The sequence below is a fragment of the Tinamus guttatus genome, unplaced genomic scaffold, assembly GCF_059628265.1.
Source record: "Tinamus guttatus ecotype Peru unplaced genomic scaffold, ASM5962826v1 Tinamus_guttatus_pri_ptg000197l, whole genome shotgun sequence".
Lineage (NCBI taxonomy): Eukaryota > Metazoa > Chordata > Aves > Tinamiformes > Tinamidae > Tinamus > Tinamus guttatus.
Genome location: NW_028288731.1, coordinates 3,422,160 through 3,428,689, shown reverse-complemented (window position 1 = coordinate 3,428,689; position 6,530 = coordinate 3,422,160). Strand labels below are relative to the sequence as shown.

General features: G+C 42.6%; 1 protein-coding gene across 1 annotated transcript in view; it reads left to right on the top strand.

The window, feature by feature from the left end:
• The first annotated feature begins 324 nt into the window (after nt 1–324).
• The window catches only part of RAPH1 (Ras association (RalGDS/AF-6) and pleckstrin homology domains 1), an 82,553-nt gene continuing 76,347 nt past the window's right edge, over nt 325–6,530 (top strand). Inside the window, exon 1 of the mRNA XM_088523727.1 lies at nt 325–529. The gene's annotated coding sequence lies outside the window, so the exon portion shown is untranslated. The remainder of the gene's footprint in view (nt 530–6,530) is intronic.

The following is a 6,530-nucleotide window of genomic DNA, read 5'->3' as shown; positions in this document are numbered from 1 at the left end:
GGCCGTTAACGGCCGTCGCGCGGCAGGGCAGAGCGCGCGCCCGCCTTTGGCCGGGCGGCAGCGGCCGTGAGGCGGGCGGCGCGCGCCACCCCCCACCCCGCCCCGCCGCGCGCCAACCGCCCCAACGGTCATAACGGCCGTAACGGGCGTCGCGCGGGCGCCCCCCGGGCGCTGGCCACGGGCCCGGCGGGGCGGGGCGCGGCGAGGTGCGGCCTGCGCGCCGGAAGTGAGCGGCGGGGGGAGCGCGGGGCGGCGAGGGCTGCGCCGGGAGCGGCGTGAGCGGGGAGCGGCGGCTCTGCTGCTGGGCAGGGACGCGCCCCGGCTGGAGGCGGCTCCGAGGCGGAAACGAGACGGGCCCAGGGAAGGGAGCGGCGACGGCGGGAGCCGGTGCCGGCGGCCACCATTAGTGGCGGCCAGAGGAGGAGCCGCCGCCGCGGGGGTCCGCGGGCGGAGCGGGAGCGGCGGGAGCGGAGCGCGGGCGCCGCCGCGCCCCTCCATTTTGCGGGGGCTGCCGCGGAGCCGCGGCGAGGTGAGTGCGGGGCCGCCCCGGGGGGCGGAGGGGAGGGGAGGCCGAAGCCGCGCGGTGGAGGGCGGCGGTGCTGAGGGGCTGACGGACCCCGCTTCTCCATCCACAGCGGTGGCTTTGCAGGACAAGCGTTTCAGCGTCGCTGGCCGCTGGAGCTTTGAGGGTTTTTTTTTTTTTTTCTTTTTCTTTTTGCCCCTTTTCCCTGTGGCTTCTCCCCGCGGCCAGGCTGGGGCAGGAGCCGGGGATGTGCGCGAGGGATGTGGTCCGTGGCATCCACACAATGTCAGCCTGGCTGAGTCTCCACCCTGTGGAGCTGCAGCCACCCAGTCCCCTGCGCGGGCATCGCCGAGCAGCCACGCGGGGGACAAAACGCGCAGATCCCCCCTTTTCCTGCCGCAAAACGGGCAGAACGGCTCGGATGATCAAGCATCGCCCCCCCATAAGCACAATTCCAAAATCGTTTTAGCCCTTCTTCACACAGGCTGCTGTGTGAAGAGGCTCCCAGGCAAGGCTGATGCCTGCACTGGTGCTCGCGGAGATGAAGACAGTGGTATATTGTCATTTTTTCATGCACTATCACTGGTGGTGGGAGGGGAAGGAGGGCTGCCTGTGTACATGGCTATCACATGACCTATGTAAAACTGAGACAGGTACAGTTAATCATCTTTATTCTACATTAATGCTACTTGTTTTAAAAAGCATCTTACCTCTTCATTTCAGAAGACTCTTTCTTTTGGGTTTGTTGTCCCATGTGGCAGAAAAATCACATCTGCATTTAGTCCCTGTCTATCAATTTTATTTAATTATTTAAACCAGCATTTCAAGGCTTTTTATGTATTTTTCTCATTATAAGTGTTCAAAGTGGATAAGCAGAAAGCAATATGCATGAAGCCGCTTCTCATGTACTGGAGAAATACAGATGTGCTCAGCTTCGTACAAGCCCAGCGTCTCATGCAGAGATACTTTTAGGCTGTGATTACATGGTGGAGGAATGGGAAGCTACTGTTGTGGCACTGTAGAATCATTCCCTCACACAGATCCATTTCACACGTAGTCTCTGCCTCTTGTTGTCCCAGCCCCTTCATTCCCTTGCCCTCCAGGCACGGACACATCAGCTTGTAAAACACCATTGAGCAGAAATATGAACTTAAATGTTTTCTGGTAACACTTAATATTTCTAGAAGAACAAATCTTGCTATTACACTTTCTGCTTAGTCAGCTTTTGTTTGCTGAAGAGTTTCTTATAAAAATAGATAGGGGAACAACAAAATCACTTGCTAAGCCTTCCTTAAGAGGAGAACCGTAGCTCATAAATGTGAGTTTTAGAGAGAATGTTTTAAACTCCTTATATAAAAGCAGAACCACTGTCCATATGTAATATGCTGATATCTGTCTCTGGTGGGTGTGGTGGATAATGGAGTATAGAACTGTGTTTTTGGTATGTGTTTTCTTTATTTTCCCTCACACATAAATTAGCCTGTGGTGTTTCATATCAGTAGGTGACAACCTTACAGAAATCCACATATCTGAGGGTGTTTTTTAAATTGTTATTATTACAGAAAAAAGTGCTAAGGGAGTGCGTTATTTTTTTGTTGCCTTTCTGGAAATTTCAATTTCTGATAGATGGCTTCCTAAAATGGCTTGGGTTTTGGATAGTGTGACACGCAGTGCAGAATTCTGCCATCATTGCTTCCTCTGAATCAAGAAAGGCTGACTTAAAGAGAAGTATTACCAAGACAAGCCACAGTCCAGGAAAGGAATGTGATTTACCAGCTGTTAATCTCTTAAAAATAATGAAAAAAGATGCAGAAAGGGATGCTGACACATTTTATGTAATATTACATCTGAAATCCTTGCATCTTGAAACTATTGCCTTTAGGTTTGAATTTAATTTTTTTTTTTTTCCAGAGGGATAGTACATTGAGATAAATTGTCCTGAACTTCCTCTGTACTGCAGCTTGGGTGTTTTTAAGAAGGTAAACCTCCATGCAGGTAACACCTGTTGGCTGAAAGAGGGAAGTGCATGAAAATGCTGTAGTAACTTTTATATGTAATAGTTTAATTGATTTTAAGATTTCCCTCTCATTTCAAGCAGGTGTCTCTGATAGTCTTTGGAGTACCAAAATGTGTGGCAGGTCATCTTTTTTGTCTTCCCCCTCTTCTCCGAGACACTTCTTCCTCCCTGTGCCCCACATGCCGCCCCCAAACATAAAGCTTTTGTGCTACTGAGTTTGTCTTTCTTGTGAATTTTGGTGGAATATGTACATGAGCTCCTTTAGTTCTTCCTTCAGCACCAAGATTTTAGATAATAATCAGTTAGCTGTCCTTGCTGATAAGGTGTTTGTGCTTTTAACTGGATTAACTGGACATCTTTATGTGGCATTAGCATTAATCTTTTTTTTTTTTTTTTTTTTTTTTTTTTACCAGTGGTAAACTTTCCTTCCTTAATAAGATGTCTTTCAGTTGTTGGAGGGGAAAAACAGACGTATCAAAGTGGGACAGAGTTAAATCTGAGTTCCTAATCCATTTAGGTGAATACTAAGAAGAATAGTGATGAAAATCCCAGTCATTACATAATTTAGCTAACACTCTTATAGCACAAAAATCCAGTCTTTTTATGTGATACATGAGGTCAAAGGTTGCAAAATAATCATACTGGTGATATATGAGGTCAAAGGTTGCAAAATAATCATACTGTTTTCTGGTATAATCATACTGTTTTACTGGTGAATGCTTTATCGTGGTATTTCATGCTCTTTCTCTGCAATTGCTTGAAGAAAATATACTTTGGTTTTACAGCTGAATCAGGCAATGTCACATGAACAGGTCTTACTTAAAAAATAACATTTTTTATTGCTGACTGAAGTGTATGTAGGAGTAACAGTAGGTCAATATGCAGTCATATTTGATGTACTTCTGCATAATGAAAAAATATTAATTTTATTTGATTAAAGAAGTATAACTTGCAATAGTAATATAATACTGAGTAAAATATTTTTTTGAAAATATGCTTTGATTGCAATTGGTGGTCTCAGCATTTTGAATGCATATACACTTGGAATGCTTTTCACCTTTAGGAGTATCTCCAAGGTTAGGAAATGGCAGTGGAGAAACTGTGCTGTAATTGCCTGAACTATAATTGTTCTCCAGATTAGCAAGGGATTTATGTTTCTACTTGTTAATCTACAAGCCTTATAGTCACCTAAAAAGTCTCTCCATTGAAAAAGGTATATCACTAGGAACTAGTGATAAATATGCAGTTAAGTCTGTCAGTCCCTAGGAGAAGCACATGTAAAGTTCCTCAATGATTCGATTCGCTAATAGTTGTTTTCATCATTGAAAAGCTTGTAAAGAGTGAGAGAAGTATCTAAAGTGTGCTTTATGTGACTGATGCATATAGGGTGGTTTATATTTTCACTTTTCAAGGGTTTGCTTCTGCATTTTGCCCATTCACTAATGTTATCTTGTCTTTGACATCTGCTGAAATGCAGAGGTGTGAGAACCAGTAGTTTGTCAACATAAATATTTAGAAAAGCAGCTTGTATTCATATATTAATATTTCTGCCATATCTTTTTGTCTTTAGTGCTGGGTTAAACAAAAGTGTAACTGCTCAGTGCCCAAGGTAACAATGCAACTGCTTTTGGCATTGTGGGTTTCTTTGTTTGTTTGTTGTATTTTCTTTTTTCTTTAGCTATACCTTTGTGACTTTTCCATGTAGGAAGGAACAGTTTTGTTCATTTCCTTCCTAAAGATAAGCTCCAAGTAGAGCTTTTCCCTTTCCAGTGATGTGTGGATAGACTTAATGTTGGTGTTAGTTCTTTCAGGTGAAAACTGGGGTCTGTTCTTTCAAATATGGTATTTCTATGGTTCTGGGGCTAATTTGTTGCCACCAAGAACAGCCATCCTCAGTTCAAAGTAGTTCATTCTATGGGATCACAGCCTTAATGTGTGAACTGGCTTCCAGAGTGCTGGTGAAAGTGCAGCCCCAATCTAGAATCCCCATGGTTGAGCGCTTAGTTTCAGCTTCTAGCATCACATCCTAGCAACACGTACTGTACGTGTACTATGACCTGTGAAAAACTGCAGATTCTTCTAGGAAATACTGCAAACACTTCAATGATTATTCTCATCAAGATTATTCTTTCTTTCCTCCCCAATTTTATTATCATAAGAACAAAAAATGTTTTCAGAAGTTTCCCAAAGACTTAATTACTAGCCTTGCTGAAGCTGTAATTGGTAGTAAATTTGTGTAGTTTGCTTGTAAAATTGGATTTTCAAGGCTATTTTGTTAAATAGTGTTAGAAGTACAATGGTATGTATCAAGTGTTGATAGAATAATCCTGTTTCAAACAGTTGAGTTCTTAAACTGATAACACCTTTGCACTTGCATTTTTTCAGTACATGATATGAAATTGCCTGCTGAGTTTAAGTGCAACATTAAAACTTGAGTGGGTTACTGCATACTGTGCAAACGCTACCTTTTACAAAGTATAAATCAAAAAAACCTCCTTTTTGACTTGAATGTTGTGCTTTTGGAACATACAGATGGTGGTGAAATTGTTTTGCCTTAGTGCTGCTGTTCTAATTGGTGATTGAAAAAGGTGCTTCCATTATTAGTTATTTTTAATGTCTCAGGATTTCTGTGTTCTCACTGACTACTTTGGCAGGATATCTTTTATGCACAGTGCTTGTTTGATTTGTTTAATCACTGAGGAAATATACTGAAAATGTGTTTTATAGACTCTTGTCCGTGGCAGAAGGTTAGTATTCTTGAGTTTAACTCTGAAAGCTTGCTTGCTGAATTGATCTTTACAATATACCATCAGAAAAAAAGAATAGCAGACAGAAGCAGACAACTTGAATGCTTGCTGATGTTCCAGCTCTCATCTTTCCATCTCCTCAGGATGAGGTGTCACTGATAGGCTTGGCTGTAAGTGCTGCAGACAGTAGTGTGACCAAAACAAATCCACAGTGCTTTGGATGAAGTGAAGTTGTTCCCTGCATTGTAAACATTTTTTGCAGTGATTAATCTGAACAGAGATGTTTGCTGTGCCTGGATAAGCTGTGGATCGACTATTTAACTTGCTTGCCTCCCTCATGGTGCTGGCCTGGTCTTGAGAACTACATTTCACTTGTCTTCCTAGTAGGTCCCTTAATGAAGCAGCAGAAGAGCAAAAGAGAAGCAATTGAGATTCTTTCTGGTTGAAATATCTTCAGCCCTTATTTGACTTTAATGATCCCTGAAGTTTTTGGCTTAGGAATACCCTCCAAAAAAGAGATGGGGAGTTTTAAGCTGCGCCAATTCTGTGATCCAGCTTACAGCATGATCCACAACATGCCCAGTTGTTAAAATTGAAGGTGTTGGTAGTTACAATGAAAGGCAGAAATTAACTGGGGAGCTGTTGAGAGGGAAAGAGAAACTACACCCTTATATGTCTCCTAGACCCAGATTGTCTCAGATTGGGAAAATAAAAAGCCACGTACATCCCAGAGATAACCATTCATTCTCAAAAAATCAAGACAAACCTGTTTTCAAGATGTTATTGTTTGCATCCAGATAAGTGTTACCCATACGTATTTTATGTAAGCTGATTTGCGAAACAGGTGTATTTTAGCCGAATATAGAAAACTGATGTTCAAGATGTCTCTGACCGCTTTGTGAATTATGCTGTCCCCTGCAGCTTAGTATTGATCTTCCAAAAGTGGTATTGATATCCAAAGCTTATTGGTTTTGCAGAAATACTGTACTTTCAGATTAATTGCCTTAATTTAAATTCTGTGGTTTTTCTCTTTGATATCTGATCTTATTGCTTGTTACTCCAAATCTTTATGGTTTAGAACCAGAATTATTGAATTGGAGAACAGCTCAATTTCTAAAATGTCTGATATTTGTCCACATTCCTCAAGTTTAAAGTAAAAGTTAGGAATATTTCTCTTCCTGTTTAGTAAATGTGTAAGCGTTCAGTTATCACTATGGCAGTGCTCCCTCTTGTTTTCTTTTAT